This window comes from Dendropsophus ebraccatus, chromosome 1 (assembly GCF_027789765.1).
Source record: "Dendropsophus ebraccatus isolate aDenEbr1 chromosome 1, aDenEbr1.pat, whole genome shotgun sequence".
Taxonomy (NCBI): Eukaryota; Metazoa; Chordata; class Amphibia; order Anura; family Hylidae; genus Dendropsophus; species Dendropsophus ebraccatus.
The window spans coordinates 191,298,942-191,323,209 of record NC_091454.1 but is presented as its reverse complement, the minus strand read 5'-3'; the positions used below and the strand labels follow the sequence as shown (position 1 = coordinate 191,323,209).

At 42.4% G+C, this 24,268-nt stretch overlaps 1 long non-coding RNA gene and 1 other non-coding gene across 2 annotated transcripts; one reads left to right on the top strand and one right to left on the bottom strand.

The window, feature by feature from the left end:
- Positions 1 to 1,758: 1,758 nt before the first annotated feature.
- On the top strand, positions 1,759 to 22,633 carry LOC138782914 (uncharacterized). The gene is made up of 3 exons (XR_011361594.1): positions 1,759 to 1,853; positions 1,941 to 2,052; positions 22,369 to 22,633. It is a non-coding gene; the product is annotated as an uncharacterized lncRNA (long non-coding RNA).
- LOC138781822 (U2 spliceosomal RNA) lies at positions 20,031 to 20,221 on the bottom strand. The gene has a single exon (XR_011361542.1). It is a non-coding gene; the product is annotated as a U2 spliceosomal RNA (small nuclear RNA).
- Positions 22,634 to 24,268: the final 1,635 nt, after the last annotated feature.

Sequence of the window (24,268 nt, the reverse complement as noted above, 5' to 3'; positions counted from 1 at the left end):
GGCTACATTTGTCAAAATCCAAAGAATTGCCCCTTTACCATGGCGTACGCTAGCCGTATCCCCTGCTTACCTCATGGGTGGGAAGGGGCGGCGCAACAACAATAATAATATTTATTTGTACAGCGCCAACAAATTCCGCAAGACAAAGAGGAGGCGTGGTGCAGGTCCCACCGGATTCACCAAGAGGCGGGCATTTCTTAGTGAAACCGTCAGGGTAAATGGGGATGGGGCTTCATTTAAGACCAGTGTTCGATTACACCAGTCTTAATAAATGTCCCCTATACTGTAAATTTGCAGAGAAAAAGTGGGGCAGTTATTAAAGTGTAACTGTCGTCATAAAAAACCTTGGCATGTCATAGAGACATGTCAAAAGTTTCGATCGTTCCATACAGAAGGTAGGAATCTGTGTCTTCTCCGTGGCGTACGCAACCAGCACTACTTATATAAATGTCCCCCAAAGTGTTTAATGCAGATTAAAGAAAAAAGAGCTGAGTAACGCTAAAACAGGCAATTATTTTCTAATTCTAGAACAATGTTCTAGTTCTGGAGAACCCCTTAAAGTGGAGGGAAATGCAGCACACTAAACGTACGTGACCTCATATAGGTTTATAAGATACGTGACCTAACCCTAAGCTTCTCTTATTGTCTGCACGGATTGTAAAAAAGAAACAAACATTGAGCTCGATTGTCATTGGTGGCAAAACCCAACAAAATTATGGGGAGACCATCTTGTTTATTGCTAGGGGTCCCCTCTTAAAGTATCCCACTGTCTGCAACACTTGTGAGACCTTGTCCCTCTAGTTTGGCGCATGTGAAGCAATCCTAGTAAATAATTCAGTGTAGCTAAGTGCAGAGTTAATGCAATGCTCCAAATCTGTCACATTGTATTTGTACTATACTCCAGATATATCTCCGTGCGGCATTAACCCACCCACTACCAGTGCGCTCTGCTGCTGCTGAATGTCTAGACACTTAAATCACATATCAAAGCATCCAGCTCTAAAAATTCCTCTCAGTCCATTGCAGTAATATCAAAATAAATGAGACAGTCAGAAAATAGTTCCAGCGTGTTACACGGGGTGAGAAGAGAGTCGGAGAAGTGCACACACTTGGATTTAGTGCTGATCATTTATTTAGAAGTGATGTAAGACTAAATGGCTCTGTAATAATGCAAACAAGAAAGCTATATTAAAATTCTGAACGCCAGGCTATATAGAAAGGAAGGTTTATTTTATTGGGACTTATTAAAAAAATATTGAAAGTTGTCATCATGACGTGAGAGTTGTCTTAGACATGTGCATATATATATATTTACATAATTGTCAGCCTATGCATTAGTATATACAAGTACTTGTGGTGTATAGACATGTATCATATGTGTGCAACATCAACAGAAGCACATGGCTGAACTAAGGCTCAATAGAACAGCCAAAAGTGTCTCTGACATACAGCACCATATGATGGGATGGTAGATCCAGGGGGACATTCAATAAACTTACCGCCGAGGCGTATACCATGGAGAAGGTGCAGATTCACCCCTACTCCCTGGCATACGTCTGCAATATCCCATCGGGCGAGCAGGGGGGGAGGGGGTTGGGTCTCGGGGAAAGGGGGGGGGGGTTGTGGCAGGCATAAACCCCGATTCAAATCTTTAGAAGTAAATAGTAATAATCCGAAAATCAAGTTTATATTTTAAACATATTTTTTTTTTACATTTTGATGTTTTGTTCTATTTTTCATTCTGACCACTAGATCTAATATTAAGTTGACGCGGCCTGTTCGGTACAGATCAGTTTCCGGCAGTGTCCTCCTTATGATCACCGTCAGGATTAGAGAGTGACAGCAGAATACAGGTAACACACCATTTACCTCTGATCTGACCCCCTTCTCTTCAAAGGTCACATAGCATGCCCAGAAACCTCTTTCATTTATGTTCATAGATCAGCTTCAGACTATTGTATCTATAGGCCCTATTACACTATTACACGGGCCAATTCAGAGAAGCAAGTGAGCGCCGACCTGTCAGCTATTACACTCGCCGTCAATGAGTGGGTAAGTGCAGGGGGGGGGGCGTGGGGAGCTGTGGGGGGGCTCCCCAGACAATCTTTAGATCGTCTGGGGAGCCCATAGGAGGTAACGGCAGCAGATCATTGCTAGGCTGATCGTTTGTGTTTCAGCCTGTTGAAAGACAATGATCACCCAACATGGTGCATGTCAGCTGATCGTTGTCATCTTTTACATGAAGCAATTATCAGCCGTAACGGCTGATATCAGCCGATAATCGTTTCGTGTAATGGGCCTTATGTCTATGGGGCTTGAGGAAATGCATACCGCCATGCTGATTAAAAACAAAACCTCAGGCAAGATGGCAGCTTCCATAATAATGTACTGAAATTAAATTAAGAAAAAAAACTATATATATATATATATATATATATATATATATATATATATATCACAGTATAAAACCATCTCTCAAACAATGAGGTCAGTCTCAGACATGTCACCAAGACCAGGAATAGATGCAGAATCCACATAGATCCATATTCATGCAATCACTACGGTCACAGCCTCTATGCAACGTACAGCGATCACTAAACACTGGGGATGTATGAATGGAGAAGATATCTGACCTGTTTAGGGCTAAAAACATTGGACCTGCTCACTTACAAGGAAGTGACGGACCATGTGACACTGTAATGAACAGGATAACCACATCACTACATGGTCAGGATATCCCAGTAACATCACAAGTGACCAATGATGACAAATACTGCCACCAGACAGTTGTGTAATGGTATCCTTATTATACTACTGAGAAGACGGCAATCATGCACCACAGGAGGTAGAAAACCATGTGTGTGGGTAGACGCTGAAACATGCTCTCCTTCAGGCAGACACTGGAACATGACCTCCTCCTTCTTATAAGGTCTGCTGCTGATTACAAGCATTGAGCTAATTGATATTACATAAGACATAGCTCGCAGCTTCTATGTCCTGGAGAATAAAGCTACTGCGGCAGCTAACCACAAATGATATGGTTGTGGCGAGGTGGTAGTTGTAAGATAGTGTCTTCCTTCATTGCGCTGCTCTCCCCTCCTACACACGCTTCACTGCTGTTTCCCGTTCCTGCAGCCTACTCAAGCATTCTGGTCCAGGTTATATTTTACCCTCTGTAGCCAATGTAACATGACTTCCTACTGAACAATTCTGCATGGTAAAGATTAAAGGAGAAGTCCGGCCGAGAGAAAAAAATATCAAATTGTTATGTCCTACTAGGGGTGTTACTTTTTTATACACCCTTCGCAAAAGTCTGTACTTTTTGTGGTCTTATTATGGTAAGAGTAGTATAAAGAGTCGACCACTAGATGTTGTTGTATTGTATATTAGTGTGTAGAGGCTGCACAGCTGAAGGATTGCAAAGGGTTATTGTGTTTGTGTGTTACCAGAATCTGTAAAGCAGTAGGATTTCTTCTTTCTTCTTTCCTATCACCTCTCCTCTCTGTTCTTCTATTGCACTCTTTTCACCCAATCACAGCGCACCCTACACGCTGTTGAGGAAGTTAGCCCCATGGATGGGGGAGGAGCATGAGTTTTTCCGTTCAAGATGGTGTGGAGGAAGGACACAAGTTAGATAGCTCTCCATAGCGGTCCCGTCTGGGCCCTGGCTCTCTGCCAGGTCCCCAAGTAGTCAGTCTTAGCCAGTACCCGCGTGGGTAGGACGAAAACAGCACACTGTTACCAACCTTCTTACACGTACTTACCACCACAAAATGGCAAGGGGAAACATAACAAATTATCACAACTCAACTCTGCCTGTGCTTCTACAGAGCTGGATCTCCACACCGGGCTCCGGCATCTTCTGCACTGCCGATGTCATTGACGTACAGCCTGCTCAGCCAGTCAGTGGCTGGGGCGGGACCCCACTGCAGTCACTGATTGGCTGAGCATGCAATAAATCAGCTATGCAGGCAATTTCCCTGACATCATCAGAAAATGCCTTTCGACAGGGGTCCCGGACCCTTTCACACGGCACATCGCGGGCACAGGGAGAGGTAAGCAATAATTGATTGGTATGTTCACCCTTGCACCTGCTGGTTGGGAGATCTTGAAAATGGCTTAACTTCTCCTTTAAGAAGACAATTCTCATACCATAGTAAACCTCTAAGACACCATGTAAACCTCTCTTTCTATTAAAGGGGTATTTTGGCAATAAAATATTTTCTTTCCAATCAACTAAAAAAAAAAAATAGATTTGTAAATTACTTCTATACAAAAATCTCAAGTATTCCAGTACTTATCAGCTGCTATATGTTGTGCAGGAAGTTGTGTATTCTTTTTAGTCAAACACAGTGTTCTCTGCTGCCACCTATGTTCGTAAAAGGAACTGTCCAGAGCAGGAGAGGTTTTCTATGAGGATTTGCTGCTGCTCTGGACAGTTCCTGTCATGGACAAAGGTGGCAGCAGAGAGCAGTGTGTCAGACTGGAAAGAATCCACCACTTAAATGCAATGAGGAAGAGTTCAGGTAGTTTAAAAAAGAAATGTAAAGAGACAAAAGTGATGACAACTAGTTTACTGATAAACAACCTGTTCACCCCACATCACAAGTATACACATAGATGGCAAACAACTGATCCCCTTTAATCCGATACAGGATGAAAGGTCTCAGTGTAGGCACTTGCCTAGGGCACTGAGTATGAGGATATTTCATTGGTTGGGGGACAAAGGCAACAAAGCACCTAGACATTATATCTGATTCCATCTGATTATATCCAATAGCTATTAACCCCCAAATAACAAATTTAGAATTTTAGATGTGGGTGCATGCATAAGGTCGCATTTCATATACATGTACTGTATATATACAGTGTATTGCATTCATACTTATTGTGGTGCTCAATGCCTGAGAGACATCATGTGGGAGATGGCGTAAAGTGGTGTAAAGTGAGACTGGCTCAGTTGCCCCTAGCAACCAATCAGATTCCACCTTTTATTCCTCACAGACTCTTTGGAAAATGAAAGGTGGAATCTGATTGGTTGCTAGGGGCAACTGAGCCACTTTCACTTTACACCATGTTTGATAAATCTCTCCCCATATGTCTGCATAAAGAGCACCTATAGGTGCATAAAATAGATTCCTGCACCAACATACAGGGTCCATACATGTGGCTTTGCAATGTGCATTAAATGGAACCTGCCGCCTTGACAATGTAGTCCGACCTGCAGACATCATGTTATAGAGCAGAAGGAGCTGAGCAGATTGATATATAGTTGTGTGTGATTTTTCAGGATAACTTTTCGTTTAACATTGCAATTCCCTGCTCATTCTGGGCTAAGTAGTCATGAGGGCGGTCCTATTAAAGAGACAGCTATTTGTGTGTATGAGATATAATCTGAGAAAGCTGTGTGTATAAGATAGAGCTGTCATCTGCTAAATAGGACCACTCTCTTGGCTACTTTGCTCAAGTGGGCAGTTCTCTACATGCATATTAATATATAAAGATAGCTGTCAATCTCCGAGTAGGAACGCCCACTTGACTACTTAGCCCAAAATAAGCCAAGATTTACACAGATAAATGACAAGTTAATATTTATTTGCATATCCCCAACAGATTCCACAGCGCTAAACTCCTGCTGTTCTGTACCATGCTGCCTGCAGGTTGAACAGCAGTTTCAACGTGACAGTTCCCCTTTAACCTTTTAAATCCCATAGTCTTTGTAGATTACTGTTTTTCTTGCATTGGGGAAGAAGTCACTGGGTCAGTAAAAGCGTGTCCTCTACCACTACACAGCTGCAAACATCTATTTATCTATAAATCTTAATGTCCCCATAAAAATATTTCTGTGCATTTAAAAAAACGATCAGCCGGTGACAATTGGTCTCTAGCAATAAAAGAGTTAAGTATTAGATGTATAACACCTGAGGCTCTTAAATCCTCCCTCTTAAGCCTTACGAATGTTTATTCTGCACTTATTTGCACCACCCACCTTCAGTAATCAGATTCCTAAAATAGCTTCCAAACAATAACAGCAGCTTAAACCATCCGGTTCTGCTCCACCCCCTGAAGAGAGATCATCTAGGGCAGCGTGGGATCCGCAGACACACTCAGCCAACCCGAGATAACGAAGAACAATTGCTTACATTATAAGTACAGTATTTTAGGTACAGTAAGGGCCCTATTCCACAGAGCGATAATCGGGCGAATCGTCCGATTATGGCTCCATGGAATAGAGAGAACGATCAGCTGATGATCGTGTCATTGGCTGATTGTACATTAAGGTTCAAATCTAAAATCATCGGGCACCGACCACGCATTGCTGTGAGGAATATCGATGAGCGGTGGGCGACCGACGATTCCATAAGCAACATACTTTACCTAACCATGTTGCAGGGCTTCTACTGCGCTCCTTCTCCCTCCCGATCCCGCGCACAGCAGCAGCTTTGGTCTTAGCTGACAGATCGCTCAGCCAATCACTGGCTAGGATCTCTGAATTGTGTTTAGGGTGCGTTAATATGTACAGGATCTGCAGCAGATTTGATGGCACAGATTTGAAGTTGCAGATTCAATGCAAAGTAACTCTGGGCCATCAAATCTGCTGCGGATCTGCTGCAGATCTGCTGCGGATCTGCTGCAGATTCAAATCTGCGCCATCAAATCTGCTGCAGATCCTCTACGTGTGAACTCACCCTTAAACAAGGGCTGCAAGGACATCAGTAACAATGTCTCTGCAGCCCTTGCTAAACGATTATCAGGCCGTGGAATAGGCCCAGTAAACGAGCGCCGATCTAGCAGATCGGCACTCGTTTACATTATTGATCGGGCCCCCATGGGCCCCTGGAATAGGACCCTAAGCCAGGTCCACTCTATGCTATAGTTACAATGTTTGCACACTAAGCAGAGAGGCTAAAGCTATTTCACACTCGTAATTCGTTTTTCTCAGGATTCTGCTCCTTCAATAAAAGATGGCGGAACGATCGTTTGGCTGTCAGTTATCTCCCTTTCCGACCCCCCATCCTCCCCATACACAGGAACATTCGGCACGACCAAACCATCCTGTGTTCTCTATGGGGAAGGGAAGGATTAGGCACAGTGAGAGAGCTCTGGCTGTATCTTATCTCTCCTAAAACAAAGGGGTTGGGCAGGGATTTTCAATCGCACTTAACCCCTTATCTCCGCCGACATCATCATCGTCAGTGGACGGTCGAGAGAGCCCTATACACCTTAGATTGACAGCTGACAAGCCTAAGGTGCATGAGGACCCTTTAGAGAACAGATTAAAAGGTGAAAAAATAATTGTATTAGGAGAATAAAGAAATACAGGAATGCCCTTCCTCACTCCCCCCAGGCCTGCAATATGCCTATGTCCATTAGTGTAGGAACCATGTAAAAATTTTAAACCATGGTGCAGTATTTTCTTCCTCTTTATTTATTCCATACTGGCCTGAGGATTTCACCATTGAAATTTATAGGACCTCACCAATCACTGGAATGTTCACCCAAAAGCTGGGTTTTGACTTACTTTACGTATTTGACGTGTTTTTGTTTTTGTTTTGTTTTTTTGCAGAAATCAATAGTACAGGCAATTTTAAGAAACATTGTAAGTGAGTTTATTAGACAAATATGCCATTACCTGCATTCAAAGACCTTCCCCAGGTCTCCCCCCCCCCCCCTTCTTTCTCATCCACTGCTCATTATCAGGAAATCACGACTCTTTTACATCAGTCAGCCCTGTCTGTTCAATAGAGAGGGGAGGGGGGAGGAGGGAGATTAGTCGGCAGCAGAGAACAGAAAACAAAGGATTACACAGCAGGACCTGTGTGAAAGCCAGTATTCAGAGGTCAGAGAGGTCAGTGCTGACTTCAGAGGAGATAGCCCGGTGATGTAGCTGTAAAATTAACTCTTTTTTGTCCTGTTTTGGTGCCTCATCTCCCTCCACCCCTCCCCTCTCCATAAGAGAACCACGAGGACAGGGGGAGAGCTTCGAACTGCTTTTTCATTATAAAAATGCATTTTTCGGGTAATAAACCCAATTACAAGGTTTCTTAAAATCGCCTGTACTATTAATTTCTGACAGTGACATTTTAAAGGGAATCTGTCAGCTTGACATTGTGCTCAGATCTGCAGACATGAGCAGATAATTGATAGGAAGAAAAAACAAAGGATACCTCACTTTTAGCTGATGGATGTTTGTGAAGTTATAAAATCATGTTTTCCTTCTAAGCTAAAGAGTCCTAAGGTTGGGCTGAGCTGCAGCATACATACCCTATTCAATTGTATTTCTCAGTACCATTACGCATTACAATGCTGCTTCTAAAACATTACAATATTTGACTACTCTAAAGAACCTGTTCCTAAACTGCAATGGAAAATATCTTTTTACATGTAAAACTCCATAGTTATGGGGACCGGTATATTGGGCAATTCAGGATATGTGGATTTATTGACTAGGACAACTTCCCCTATAAGTAAATGTGTTCTGCCAATGACTATCTGGTGCTACTAATACCATTATGTCTTGCACAGCTGTAGGCCTCCTGCAGTTATCCTATATTTCACAGCTTGTCATCAAACACTTATAGCCTAAAGCAGGAGATTGAGAGGGAGTGTTATAGATGATCCTCTGTCCATTCCACCACCCGTTCAAGTTACCCCTCCGATCCGCCCCAGTTGTCTGATCTCTCTGTGCCTATATTTCTTTCAGTGCTAAATTCTCAGGCTGACAATCCAGTCATATAAGCTAAATCCCTAACACTGTAAACACAGAGCCAAGATGATGTGAGACAGACTGCGGCAGGATGGAGATATCCATGGATTCAGTTTAGGAGATGACAGAACCTGGCTGACAATCCACATATCAAAGCAGTAGAGCTAGACACTTAAGAATATTATTATACGCTACCGTGCATGGGCTTAAAAGGGCACTGACAAGTAAAAATATTCCCTTACATTTGTTACTAGAAAGGCATGCACATTTTAATAATAATATTCGGGGTATAACCCATGGGTTTTGTCAGGTGTTGCTCCATTGTTTTACAGCCAGTGGCCCAAGCCCCCTAGTGTCTCTCATGTTAAAAGGATTGCCTGTACGGGGAAAATCCCTTTAACTTCTAGACTACCTATGCCATAAGGGAACGGCATGGACGCTTGTGATCCGACGACCCATGCCATACCCATATGCCAGTATTTGCTAGTTCAGGAGCTCGCTTCATAGCGGGTGAGGACCAGCTGCTATCACCGTTAATTAGTCCGCAGGTGGACTTAAAAAGTTAAAAAAATAAAAACATAAGGGGACATTTCCTAAGGAGTCTAATGTGGATTGGTGTATATTTTGCTCCAATATCTTGTCACTGATTTATTAAAATGTAGCACTGCCATAGTGAATGTATCTAAGTAAAAAGTTGCAAAAATTGCACAAGCATATTCACCTGGTGCCGACCAGACGTAGGCCTGCACCTTTTTAGGCGACTTTTTAAAAAGTCGCAAATGATAAGTTGGGCGCTAATCCCGGATTATGTGAACTTTTGGGTGAATACTCAAAACTGGCAGATAAAAAAGTACTGGTAAAATACTGGTTCGCAAACAAAACTTAGACCAAAAATGGGTGTAAATCCGATTATTCACCTAATAATAGGCCCAAAGCCCTTGATAAAAATCCCCCATAGCCCCTCCCCAATAAAAGTTTAAAGCACCCCCTTTCCCATTATGCAAAAAATACATGTAAAAATAATTAAATAAACATATTATATATCGTAGCGTGTATAATCGTCTGATCTATTAAAATATAACAACGGTGTTCTTGCACACAACGTAAAGGAAAAGGGAAAAAAAAACATCAAAATTGCTGTTTTTTTTTTGTTACATTATATATATAAAAAAAATTGTAAAAAGTTATCAAAACATCCAATCTACAACGATATGATACTAATAAAAACTAGAGATCATGGTGCAAAAAGTGCCATCCCATACAGCCCCATAGGTGAAAAAATGAAACCATTATAAGAGTCACAATTGTAATCATAACTATTTGCAAAAAAAAAAACGTTTTACTGTAAATATTAGAAAAGCAATATACACATGGTTTCTCTTTGTATTCTGACTGATGTATAGATACTGATATCATGTCAGTTGTTCTGTAAAGTGCATTGCGTAGACACGGGATCCCCCAAAAGTCACACAATTGCAATTTTTCCCAATTTCACGCCGGAAATAATATTTTTGGGGTTCCGTCATAAATCGTTATAGTAGATTGAAAGGGGCCATTATAAAGTCCACTTGTTCTTGAATAAACAAGCCCTTGCATGGTGCTGTAGATGGAGAAATAAAAGTGCTATAGCTCTTAGAAGGTGAGGAGGAAAAAATTTAAATGCAAAAATGGCCCTGGTCATTTAGGCCATTTTAGGCTGTGTCATGAAGGGGTTAAAGTATAGGCAGAGTCAATGTTGTGAAACCTATGGAGAGAGCCATGGTTATAACTATGGTTATATCTGTAATGGCAGCTGCTATGGGGCCCATACACTGCAAGAGCACACTGAGGGCAGACATGTGCTCCACATTGAGGAGAGAAGTGAGGTGGCTTTGTGATTTGTATCTAGTCTGAGGCAGAATATAGTAACTAGTGATGAGCGAATACTGTTCGATCGAATATTATCGAATAGTACGCTGGATATTCGATAAATATTTGATGAGCGTTCAAATCCCTGTTTTCCTGTTTTCTTTAGCCAATCAACATGCAGGGAGTCTGCCACAGCCCCTTGGTGTACGTTGCATCGCGAGAAACAAGAATAACAATGATTGGATGGCATAGTCACATGACCCACTAACATATATACACAGCCCCTGCTGTTCTGCCCTCAGATGTGATTTGGTAGTGAGGGAGAGAACTTGGAGGAATACTGATTAGCTTTTGGATAGACAGGAGTTAATTAACAGGTCAGTTCAGCAGGCTGCTGAGGGCTAAAGGATTAATATTAAAGAGTAGTGCAAGCAGGCTGCTGTGCTACTGTAAGGCACTCTGTACACCAAGGGCTTTGTGCTCCTGATATTTGGTAGAGTGCTAGATCTAAAAAAAAGAGAGTAGTAGGTGTGTTCATCCAGTGCTGCGTGCTGCTACGTCATACATAAATACAAAGGGTAGTGCAAGCACTCTGCTCACCAAGTGCTTTGTGCTGCTGAAACGTGTTAGACTGCTAGATCTAAAAAAAAGAGTAGTATTTGTGTTCATCCAGTGCTACGTGCTGCTACGTCATACATAAATAGGAAAGCAGGCTGCTGTGCTACTATAAGGCACTCTGCTCACCAAGTGCTTTATGCTGCTGATACGTGCTAGACTGCTAGATCTAAAAAAAAGAGTAGTACGTGTGTTCCTCCAGTGCTAGTCATACATAAATACACAAGGTGGTACAAGCAGTCTGCTGTGCTACTATAAGGCACTCTGTTTACCAAGTGCTATGTGCTACATAATACAGCCGACCAGCTGTACCTATAAAATATTCATACACCCTTTAATAACCAGGTAATTCACCTGTATGCACCTACATGCAATTTTTGGGGGGTCTCACTGCGATTTTGGGGTGTCAGATGCTTCCCCTGCTGTCCCAGTTGCATTCCAGTGGTGTTAGCATCATTTCCTGAGGTGTCATTGTGGACTTGGTGAACCTCCAAGTGGTCGAATAGATGTTTTTCAATAATCGAATACTTGTTCCCATAGACTTTAATGGGATCGAATATTCGATCGAATAGTCGAATATCAGGGAGATATTCTTACGAATATCGAATATTCGAATATTTCACTATTTGCTCATCACTACTAGTAACAGATCACCAATAAGACAGCATGGAGGTAGTATGAGACCTCCGGCTGTTACGAGAAACCAATCGGGACCCTAGCAGTCATACTGCAGGGGTTCTGAACAGTCAGTGACAGAAGCCACTCCTGTCACTGACACACTTAAATGCTTTAATTGCCATAGTTTGTGTGCTTCAAGGAGTTAATGGCAGGCAGCAGCACAATCTCTGGTGCCCATCAATGATAACAACATCTATAAAGCAACTACAGCTCCTGGGGTTAAAGGGTTTATCCAGCGCTACAAAAACATGGCCACCTTCTTCGAGAGACAGCACCTCTCTTGTCTCCAGCTCAGGTGTGGTTTGTAATTAAAGGAGAAGTCCGGCGAAAATTTTTTATTAAAGTATTGTATTGCCCCCCAAAAGTTATACAAATCGCCAATATACACTTATTACGGGAAATATACACTAATTACGGGAATTTTTTTTCTCTGCACTTACTACTGCATCAAGGCTTCACTTCCTGGATAACATGGTGATGTCACGACCCAACTCCCAGAGCTGTGCGGACTGTGGCTAATGGAGAAGATGATGGCAGGGGGACACTGAGGGACACAGGGCACTGGAGGGACACTGAGCATCCCTCTGCCATCATCCTCTCCAGCAGCCACAGCCCGCACAGCTCTGGAAGTCAGGTCGTGACATCACCATGTTATCCAGGAAGTGACATCACCATGTTATCCAGGAAGTGACATCACCATTTTATCCCGGAAGTGACATCACCATGTTATCCAGGAAGTGACCTCACCATGTTATCCAGGAAGTGACATCACCATGTTATCCAGGAAGTGACCTCACTATGTTATCCAGGAAGTGACCTCACCATGTTATCCAGGAAGTGACATCACCATGTTATCCAGGAAGTGACATCACCATGTTATCTAGGAAGTGACATCACCATGTTATGCAGGAAGTGAAGCCTTGATGCAGTAGTAAGTGCAGGGAAAAAAGCACTTTATAAGCATTTCCCATAATATATGTATATTGGTGATTTGCATAACTTTTAGGGGGTAATACAATACTTTAATAAAAAAATTTGCCGTACTTCTCCTTTATGCTCCATTCACTTCAATAGAACTGAGTTACAAACCCCATCCAAACCGGAGACAAGAGTGGTGCTGTCTCTAGAAGAAAGCGGCCATGTTTTTGTAGCGCCGGAGAACCCCTTAAACAGCCAACAACAAGATGGTTTTCTGATGATCTAAACCAGGACTACACATAGAGGCCTGCTTTCATTTTGTCAATTCCGTACTTCTTTTGCTCCCATTTCATAGCTATCCTCTGGTCATAACCACAAAAAAGGGTTTCACAATGAAAGAGTCGATTTTTACTAATACTTTTATGTAATTTTCCAGTCATCCTCTATTATGCAGATATTTCTGGTAACAATTCCTTTAGCTTCTTTGATGATGTCAAATGTTTATGATGTCATTACAAATTGTCCGCTTAATCATTAGATTGGTTTCAGTGATACATTCTCAATGACTGGATTGTGGCCCTTCATTCCTGCAAGGTGAAACGTAAGGCGCTCTTTGAATCCTCCTTCACAAGCAGACAGGTGCTTCGATCTTATCATAAATACTATGTCTCAGATACCTGACACATTAGCAGGCTGCTGGAGATACAGACGTACCTTTCACATATATTTTACTGCTTAAAGGGAACTTAGATAAAAATGTATAAACTGAAAGGAGGTTATAGGTTGAGCTGTAGTCTCAGACACCTTACCTGTAAATCAATGCTCTTTTGAATGTGGTAAATAAGTTTCATCCAGAATAATGAATTAAAGGAGTACTCCATCTAAAAAAAATATGATTTTCAAATCAATTGATCCAGCAAAGTTATACATATATAGATTTGTACTTATCAGCTGCTGTATGTCCTGCAGGAAGTGGTATATTCTTTTCAGTCAGGCACGCTCTCTGCTGCCACCTCTGTTTATGTCAGGAACAGCCCAATAGCAGCAATGTGTCAAACTGGAAAGAATACACCACTTCCTAAGGGCCCTATTACACGGGACGATTATCGTGCGAAAAATCATTATATCGGTCGAATTTAAACGATAATCATTCTGTGTAATTGCAGGCAACGATCAAAAAATCGTTTGTATGTCGATGAGCGTTGATATAGATCTGAACCTAAAATTATCGTTAATCGTTCGCTAATCGTTCTCTGTAATTCGACGGTCAATTGCTTAAGTTCTGCATTTATTCACTTAATCGTTCAGTGTAATTGCACATTGTTCATTGTTTTGCTGGGATCAGAAGGAATAAACGATCTTAGTAACGATCACAATAACGACTATCGCTCTGTGTAATATGGTGAACGATTTCAGGTAAACGATAAACAATCTCGTTTGTGATCATTTATCGTTAATCGTTAAAAATTGCTCCATGTAATAGTACCCTAAAGGACATACTGCACCTAATATGTACCGGAAGATTTTTAAATAGAAGTTTAATTAAAAATTTTATTACAAATCTGTATCCAGTTAATTAGATTTTTTTTCACCAGAGTACCACTTTAAAGTGACTCTGTACCCACAATCTGAACCCCCAAACCACTTGCATCTTATAGCTGCTTTTAATCCAAGATCTGTCCTGGGGTCCGTTCGGCAGGGGATGCAGTTATTGTCCTAAAAAACAACTTTTAAACAGCTCCGTGCCCAACAGCCGGGGCTTAGTTTGTGTATGCATTAGGCTGGCACACTCTCTCTATCTCTCCTCCCCGCCCTCTTCATCATTAGGAATGCTCCAGGCAGGTATTCTCCTATTCATCAGCTGTGTCAGCACAGCACATGGGCTGGATCGTTAAGGCACCTGTGTAGTTTTTACTGCAGAGGAAAAGGAAAAATCCTGCCAGTGGCATTCCTAATGATGAGGAGGGTGGGGAGGAGGGATGGAGCGGTGGTGTAAAGTTAGGGCACAGATACTCTAGGTCAGTCATGTCAAACTCTGGCCCGCAGGGGCATTATTTTTGGCCCGCCAGGCAATTCAGAGTTTGAATTACATCTGGCCCACCATGACTACTATATAAGAGACTATGGGGGAGGGCTGGCTACTATATGAGATTACTGGCGAGGGCTGGCTACTATATAAGAGACTATGGGGAGGTCTGGCTACTATATAAGACTATTGGGGAGGACTGGCTACTACAGTATATGAGACTATTGGGGAGGGCTGGCTAGTATATTAGTATATGGGACACTTGGGGGGGCTGGCTACTATTTGGGCGCTATTGGGAAGGCTGGCTAGTATGTCAGGCAATTTTGGTTGAGTTGGCTACTACATGGGGTAATATTGGGGAGTTGACTATTACATGGGTTGGGGTTTAATCATATGATAGCAATTTATCATGTCATTTATCAGTGCACATCGCTGGGAGATGCACACCACTGACAGTGCCAGAAACACCGCATTCGCACTTAAATAAATATCATGGTCGGCCCGCGACTTCGTCCAAACATAAAGGGGTATTCTAGAGTGTAACAAGGGGAATTGCAATGCTCTCCTTCCAAGCTCTGGCCTTTGCTCCCCCTGCTCTGATCCAGCACACATGCAGCTCTATTGATAAAAGGCATTCCCCCAGTTATATTCTTATAAGGATAAACAATACAAGGGGTAGGGGTAGCTGTTAGCAGCTCTGTGTGCATAGCAGCCTCTGCAGAAAGAGCACTAACTACTACTACTCTCTCTGCTAGTGGCTCCAGGAAAGCGAGCACTGGTAATAATCCAATTAAAACGGGCAATTTCAAAGCCTCATCTCTCTCTGACATGTTTCGCCTGTAACCAGGCATCTTCAGGGGTTGTCCTGAGACTATGGATAAAGCTATAAGGGTAAAGTCTATGGTGAATCCACACCATAATTTGCATCAGAATCCATGCATGACACCTGCAGATTTTGATGCTAGTTCTCCATAGAATCCGGTGCCGGTGGAGCTATCTGGTTTTTCCCAGGACAGGATATGACATGGTACGTGTTTTTAGTAACTCATATTACGTCACTTGTCTGGAGCATTTTATTTGATAATTTGATCATTTCACAATTTCTGCCCATGGGGTCCAGGGATGGTCATCCTCTACAAGTCTTTATAGTGACAGATATCTTTTTTATTGCATATTGACAGTAGGAGACCTAGGCCCAACCTTAGCCATCTGGGAGCAGCAGTGTGTCATACAATCCAAAGGTATTAACCCAATAAAGATGTTTTGCAAGACCTTTGCACACAGACAGACACATAAAACGGATCATATATTTCAGGGACCATAGACTATATTCCCCATGCCCCCATATTGTATGGGGCCTCTAAAATTACTCACATACCTAGTAAAGCTTTTTACAGGCGCTCCACTGAAACGCACAAACTACACATGTTTAGTCATTCCAACATTCACTGCTGAGCCTCCAGATATGGCATCCCCAAGTCTAGAAATACGATGTAATGTGTAACCCAATGCTATTACAGAACGGCCAAAGCTTGGAATAGATAATCATAGTCGTAATGTATGAATGTGCCATGAATAGCCAGACACCTATATTAATAGAACTATATTACGCCATTCCCCTGCCTGTGACCCTGAAGAATTATAACGTGTCAATTCCCAGGCATAATGAATATTTATTCTAAATAGATCTATAGCTTCTATTATTGATTCTATGTGAGCTAGGATTTAACCCCCCGGGGCCTGGCTGTTCTGCGTAGTTGTCTCATATGATGCATATGGTCTATGAAACGGTGGGGTGACCACAGGATGAGCAACTTAAAAGAGGGTAATAAATGTAATTCAATCTGTGTGTGGACACTACGTATAGATATATTGGTTAAAAATCACAAGAAAATACTTAAAAGGATTTTTCACACTGGACCTTTAACACCCCATACTAAATATAGCAGTGTTGCAATATTCTTCTATATAGGAAGACAACGTAGTTTATTTTAGTCACAAAGCCTAAAGCAGTTAAAGTGAAAAGTTATTTTATGGTAGTCATAGAAATACTGGCATCATTTTACTGTTCTTGCTATTATTTATACATGACTTACACGACTAGAACCAGTAGACACAGATTGTCTAGCATCTTAGGCTCCACCCGTTAAGAAGACCTCACCTTAATTCACAACTTAATTAACACAACTAAAATAAAGGGGGTTGTCCAGGGAGAAGAAGTCTAAATCCTTCTGCTTCTTGGCACTCACATCCTGAATTTCCACGTCACGGAAGTAAGCCTTCAGAGATGTGAAGGGGAGGTGCTGAGTCAAGATGTCCAATAGCTGCAGTGTTTAAGATATCGGGGAGACACTGTGTAGGTATTGAACATCACAACCTCACCCCCCCCCCATGTCCCCATGTCTAGAGGCCACAACCTCTACAAGAAGAACATTGTAGAGCACCGGTCCCAACATTGAGAATCTTCTGAAACAGTGTCCATCCCGAGTGTCCATAGGAATGCAAAGTCATCAAAGAATTTATGTATAAATGTCATTTTAGTTATGAGGGCAGATGTGTCTTGCATGGAGAATCCCAAGAACCAACATGTTGGTCCTCATTTACTAAGATTGTCAGGTTCTCAACAACCCTACACATTAACATTTTAGTTTCCACCAGATTTATTAAAGGACAACTCTGGTGAAAAGCTTTTTCCCAGTAATTGAAACACATTACACAGGTATATGACTTTGTAATATGCTTCACTCACCTATCTGCCCCTTCAGTTAGACATCACAGGAGACAAAGTGCATCATGGGAAAGCCCAAACCAGGAAGTGAAGAAAAAATGAAGACACCAACTGGAGCTTTAGTTCATTTGTTTATCAATGCCAGAGTTGTCCTTTAATGTGTCTCATGCCTAGTAAATTTGTTGGGTTGTTCACATAACAAAACTAAAACCCGATCTTCCCGCCGCACTAGAAGTGGCAGATATTAGAATGGAAAACACTTTAAAAAATGACCAACTGTTTGATAAATATGTCGCTTATTTCAGGTTTACAATCTTGCATTTGATTCCTTGGTGCCCTGTGGTAATAGTCTATGACACCCTACTACATCTTCCATGTGTGGCTGGGGGGGTTCCCCATAGCAAGGTCCAGATTCCTGTAGACGTGTTAAAGGGAACCAATCAGCCCAATTGGGCGGATATGGTTCCCAGGAGCACTGTATAAAGCTCCTGCAGCAGCTGCGGCAGAGGATGATTGACAGGCAGAGAGGCCAGTAACGGACCTCTCTGCCTGTCAATCATCCCCTCCGAGCCCGCTGACAGGCAGAGCGCGGTGACTAGATACGGGCGGGGAGTTGCCCAGATGACTACTTTCCCGCCCATGTCTGTCACGCGCCCAGAGAATAAAACTCTTTTTTTCTCCGGTATAAAGCTCCTGCTGCAGCTGCGGCACCTACCGGCCGCGGCTGCTGCAGGAGCTTTATACAGCTCTCCTGGGAACCATATCCGCCCAATTGGGCTGATTGGTTCCCTTTAAGGTTGAATACCTAATATGCCCCTTAGACTTGACTCCTTATTTAATTTAGCTATTCGCCAAATCCCAAGTCACTCAATGGATTTACTTCCATACCAGATAGGCGGTGTGTTACATTGGTTAGCTCAGCCAATGAGCAAAGAGATCAGCTGTATGTCCATTGTGGCAACAAGTTTGGTTCCAACCATCACTGGTCAGAACTGTATTAGATCCATTCAAGTACAAACTGCTCTCTATTCCCTTCATTGTACCTATAGACAGATACATATACCATAGCAGAACAGCAGTCTAGAATATTAGCCTCAGGAGGATAAGGTGACAGGGTTTCCCCTGATCTCCTGCTTTCAGGAACCAGAATGAAGTGGAGTGTAATGCAGCTATTTTTAGCCTTGTACTAAGGATAGATGTGAACGCTCCATCACCCCGGCCAAAGAATTCACACACAAATACCGATACTGGGACACGGGTTCATACATGCATTGATAAACACAGCCATTCATAGAGACAACTGTGCAGGTGTGTGGGCTATCAGAGAACAAAGGAAACAGATTGGGGATTCTGTTTACTGGGAAATAAAAGTTATTATGGAACAAGGCAGAGAGAGGAAACAGTAGGAACCTCTGAAAAGAAAAACTTGTAATGTTATTTATGTCTGGATCGTTTTAGGTGGCCTACCTTTTCCTTGATACCATGGCAGGGAGGTATCCTTGCCCTTTATTCTCAACCCTTGTAGAGGAAAAAGCACCTAGTGGCGCTAGTGGAAACACAGCTGGAAGGGAAAGGCCCACTTGAGTTGGGAATCTCCTTCCTCATAGGTCCCATAGCAGTTTTCTAATGTTTATGGTGATGGGAGCTTTGTGAAGCAGAGCTCCAAATCCAATGCTTAGACATAGCAATAAAAGATAAACACTAACATTTTCACTGTCTCAAGTCACCACTAGAGGGAGCATGGGGGGTTACTGCATACACAATCTGGATTTCTGGAATTATCCAAAAGCTAACATAATAACCTACAGTCATCACAGATTTACCATCCCCACCTTTCCCATAGCTGAAAAGCACATGCAGTTTTTTTTTTTTTTTTTATAAATATTATACACACAAGAATGGACAATATCAGTCTCACAGGCTTTCAATATGCATACGATAAGTGTGGGGGGGGGAAACATATTTGTAAAATCATCATTCACAGTTTCATACGTAAAAATTAATATTCGTTTTATTGAGAGTACAACTCTGTCGTCATCTATTGGTGGACATCAAGGAGTTGAGCACCACCTTATTATTCCAATTTCCAAGTGATCTGCTTATGCATTGGATAGCTGAGCTGTGCCGACCCTCTGTGTCTCTTGTTGCATGTGTGATTTCCACCAACAACCAAATTATTTTATCAGTTATAAAAGTCACGTAGCTCAAGTCTGGAAATCATGAAGAGTTTACCTTTCTCTATCAAGGGACTATCAAGGATGCAGGCGGGCAGCATTTTACAGTTCACAGAAAAGTCAATGTGACGCCATGGGGGAACACATTTACAGCCGGGTTTTCCCCGACTCCCGGATTTTATGAGCTCTTATTTTCTTTCCTTTTTTTTTTCTTTTTTGCATAGACAAATTTCCTCATGTTGCAAACTGTCTGAGACACGTCATTGTGAGCCTTCCACAGGTGACACAGCCCTGTAAATAGAAAAAAAAAGCTGTTCCCCTATGTATTTTTTAATTTTTTGATGCACTGAACCTGGAAGCACCGCAATACCAGGTCAATGCCTGGAGAGGACAGAGCAAGCTCTTTTTTCATCTCCCTGTTGTAAAAATCCATGAAATATATGTTCCCCAGATAGGCGACATATTATATTTTAAACTGATAAGAACAGATACTACACTTGATCTTAACCAAAAGGCCGAGAAGCGATTAGTTCCCCTATGTATTATGCATGCTGGCTAACTGGCTTTTCTTCAGAAAAAGCACCACCTCTGTCCATGGGCTGGCTCTGTCTGGTACTGCAGTTCAGCCACACAGGACAGAAGAAATTGGACAACCACTTTAAAGGGAACCAATCACGCTAAAAAGGCCATAAAGCTAAGGATACGTGCTGGTACATCACCCAGCACACTTCCCAAACATACCCTTGTAGCCTGGTTCCCATGTACATATAAACCGCAAACTTAATTAAATAATCTCCAGTGCTGTATTTAAATTACCAGCTAAGTAGTCATCTGGGCGTGTGGCTGGGTCAGCCAGTCACGGTCCTGGGTGGATACTGGCGCTGTAATCACGCCCCTCTGGGCGTGTTGGAAAGCGCTGCATGCTGACGTCACCTGGGGGCCGGCATTGCACGTTGGTCACGCCAACGTCCATACTATGCTGCGCATGCGCAGTACAGCAGGAAAAGACGCTGCTGTACTGCGTCTGCACGGCGTAGTAAAGACATCAGCGCGGCCGATGTGCAATTACGGCCCCCAGGTGACGTCAGCATGCAGCGCTTTCCAACATGCCCAGAGGGGCGTGATTGCAGCGCCGGAACCCGCTCAGGACCGTGACTAGCTGACCCAGCCACACACACAGATGACTACTTAGCTGGTAATTTAAATACAGCGCAGGAAATTATTAAATTAAGTTTGCATTTTATATGTACATGCGAACCAGGCTACAAGGGTATGTTTGGGAAGTGTGCTGAAAATGTACCAGCACGTTTCCTTAGCTTTATGGCCGTTTTTAGCGTGATTGGTTCCCTTTAAGATATTTGGATTGACGGCCTCTTATTGGATGACTATTAAAGCAGTCAACCATAGCAATAGGGGTCAGGAAAGCCCTCTAGGCAGGGAGCTCTGGGCAGAAGAAGAGCCTGTCTATTTGACTTGTGGCAGCGGCTGCGGCATAGGTATACTTCCATTCTCTTCTCCAATGTCTTTGCTAGCCCAAAATGGCTTACAGATTTCCTTTAAAGGAAATGTCATTTATTTCAAATCTAGTTTAGTATTGCCTTATATTTTCATTTTGGTGATAAACTATGGATGTTCCGAACCATATTCTGTTTTCCATTTTGACACTGGTCACAGCACGGATCTGACATTATCTGCAGCTCTCCTGTGAGCTTTGCTGTGTAGACTGGGACAGCTTGAGCAGAGAGAAGTGAGTAAGATGAAAAATTATAGCTAATTGTAAAGCTGGAGGCCTAGTTAAGGCAGGTTAGCAATACGATACACACCGATAAGGCTCTATATAGAAGGTGGTTATACTTCATAATATCCTGGTAACTATAATAACCCTTGACAGTTCTCTAGCCTTCATTCATTTTAGCAGGTTATCCCAAGACCATCACACAGGGTAAGGGTAAAAGTATTTAATCATTGGATGTCCACCAAGTGAACAGAGTAGTAGCGCAAATGCTCAGCCACTGCTAAATTCATTTTCTATGGGAGTAGGCTATCTCCATATGAGCCATAGAGGTAATACACACTGAAGCTGCATTCACTCAGGGAGAAAGGGACCTATTTTCTTATAATCAGTAGGGGTCTCATTGGTCGGAACCCCACTGACCAGATTTTTTTCCCCAATACTGTGGATAGGGATATGTTTTAATGCTGGGATAACCCCTTTAAACCAATAAGAACTATACGAGAAATTCTCAGTTAAAAGTGCCAATTTTTTCAGTTATAAAGTAATGTGGAGCATAGGTCACTGAGACTGACAACAAATAGCACAGTTTGGTGTCCATTCAGTTCCAAATACTAAGGTATGCTAATCTGCATGTAATGGCAGCAAATATCTGACTATACGTCTCCTTTCCTATGTACTAGTTTTAATAAATAGTCACTATTGTTCTCTTGTCCCCTCTCTTCTAAACCATTCACCCATGGGATACTGCCACCAGTGAAGACGCATCTCCGACATCTGCCGAGCTCTTCCCTTGAGCTGTAAATAAATGTACATAAAGTCTATGGACATCCCTGTTTACTGTGTTCACATGACTTTGGCCGTAGATCAGAGCGGAGAATATTTGCATACTACTCATTTAGGCAATTACCCTTTCATGTACAGTTTTCTCTCCTTGAACAGGTGGATCAAACAACTCTCAATATTTACCCAAGCATGAAGCAGAGACAGCGAAGCAGGAAGAAGCTTCAGAAGGAGCCACAAGCTTACATGGCGCTATCTGCCCCAGAAATCTGCTGGCTTACTTATTACCATTGTTCACTTTCAGATGGGAGATGAGTCTAGAGTCGGTGGTGTTTGCACTGGGTGGCACTGCTCTACGACTTATAGACTGGATACCTGCCATGTTTATATGCCTTAAATCCCTGTGATTGCTTTACAGCAGTGGTCTCTTACCTGTAACATTGAAGTTGTTGTGAAAATAAAACTCCCAGCATATTTGGTAAGGCCGGCTACACATTCCAGAATCATTTTTCTAGAAAGAATCACATGCAATGTTCACCAAAATAAGGATTCATGCCAAACCCAGAACCAACCATCATGGAGGTGTCCCATGTAAATAAGGTATCTGCCTTCTCTATTTTCCAATTGCAAACACAGTGGAGTTGTAAGCTGACTGCTATATAAGGCTTCATTCACATCATGTTTGAGCAGTAATGTTGATGAAACATGATGAGTTACTGACAGCATATCCATTCACTTTCACGGACCAAATGTAGTCTACTAGTGCCTAAATTCTATTTCTTGAACCTATAAATAGCAATGAGCGAACCAAACTTCACAAACTGAGATTCATTACAAACTTTTACAAAGTTTGTAACAAGTTCATAAAGATGGCAGTCGCAAATTTTAATACGCTAGAAAACAAAAAGGAGCCTATGCTTACCTGTCCCCTCTCCCCAAGTGTCCACCTGCAGGTCTCCGGTGTTCTCTGCTGATCGGAGTCACCTTCAGCCCGCTCAGCTTCCTAGACGAGAGTGACAGCCCGCACAGCCAATCCCTGACTGACTGAGACGGGCCAGTGCTGCGAACAGTGATTGGCTGAGCGGGCTGTCACTCTCATCTCAGTTTTAATGCTGAACTTCAGGGAGAAGAGCACATACAAGAACCCATGCCTTGGGCTCCAAGATAACTTGACTTTTGCAAGACCTGACCATCTTGATACAGTTGACACAATGTGTTGCACTGCAGTATAAAAGTAATGTTTGTCTCTATAACTGTAGAAGATACTTCACATGAAGGCAAATATTTGTTATCCAGCTAGAAGCATCAGCTGGAGACATCAGAAGGTAACATTTATACTGTGATTGACTGGATAATCCTTTTTCTTCATGATTGTCGATCAGCCCAGGGGTAGCAGAAATCCCCTTTAAATACACTTCTGGCAGCTGTGCCAATGAAAGCAAAATTGCCAAGTTTCCAAAAATTGATTTGGCACGCTGACTTCTACAGAGTCCCTTTTAAGTCCAATCTGAAAGGGCTGGCTCCTGGTCAGTGGGGATTAAATGCTTCCAAGTTTCCCGCAGTGAGACTGATCCACCGACTCTTACACAGGTTGCCCATTCAATATATAGCTTCTTTGCCTTTCTTTTTTTTTTTTCCACTTCTCTTGCGTCTTGGTTGCTGGCGCTCTTAATGTTTTGGAAGCAAACATCTGAAAGAAGAGAGTAAATACAGAGTCTTTCATAGAAGCTGAGAGTGGCAAAACCAAATCATCAAAAGTCTGGCAAAAAAATATAAACAACGGCAAGAGTTCTGCAGAGGTCGGATTGGATGAGGCCCAAGTGGGTTGATTTAATGCCACGGAGGACCTGTAGGGGCATTGTGTCATGTCATTGCTGGATGTCATCTGTCATACCACGCATGGCCAAGAATAACAACCAGTGCACTATTAGGGGAAGAGTAAGTCACTTTGAATGGCTTCCTAGCTTTTAGTTCAGGTTGGTTATTTTGAGGAACAGGTATGATTTCATGGTAATCTTCCACTGTCTAATATATTAGGCCGCTGAGCCAACAAAACAGG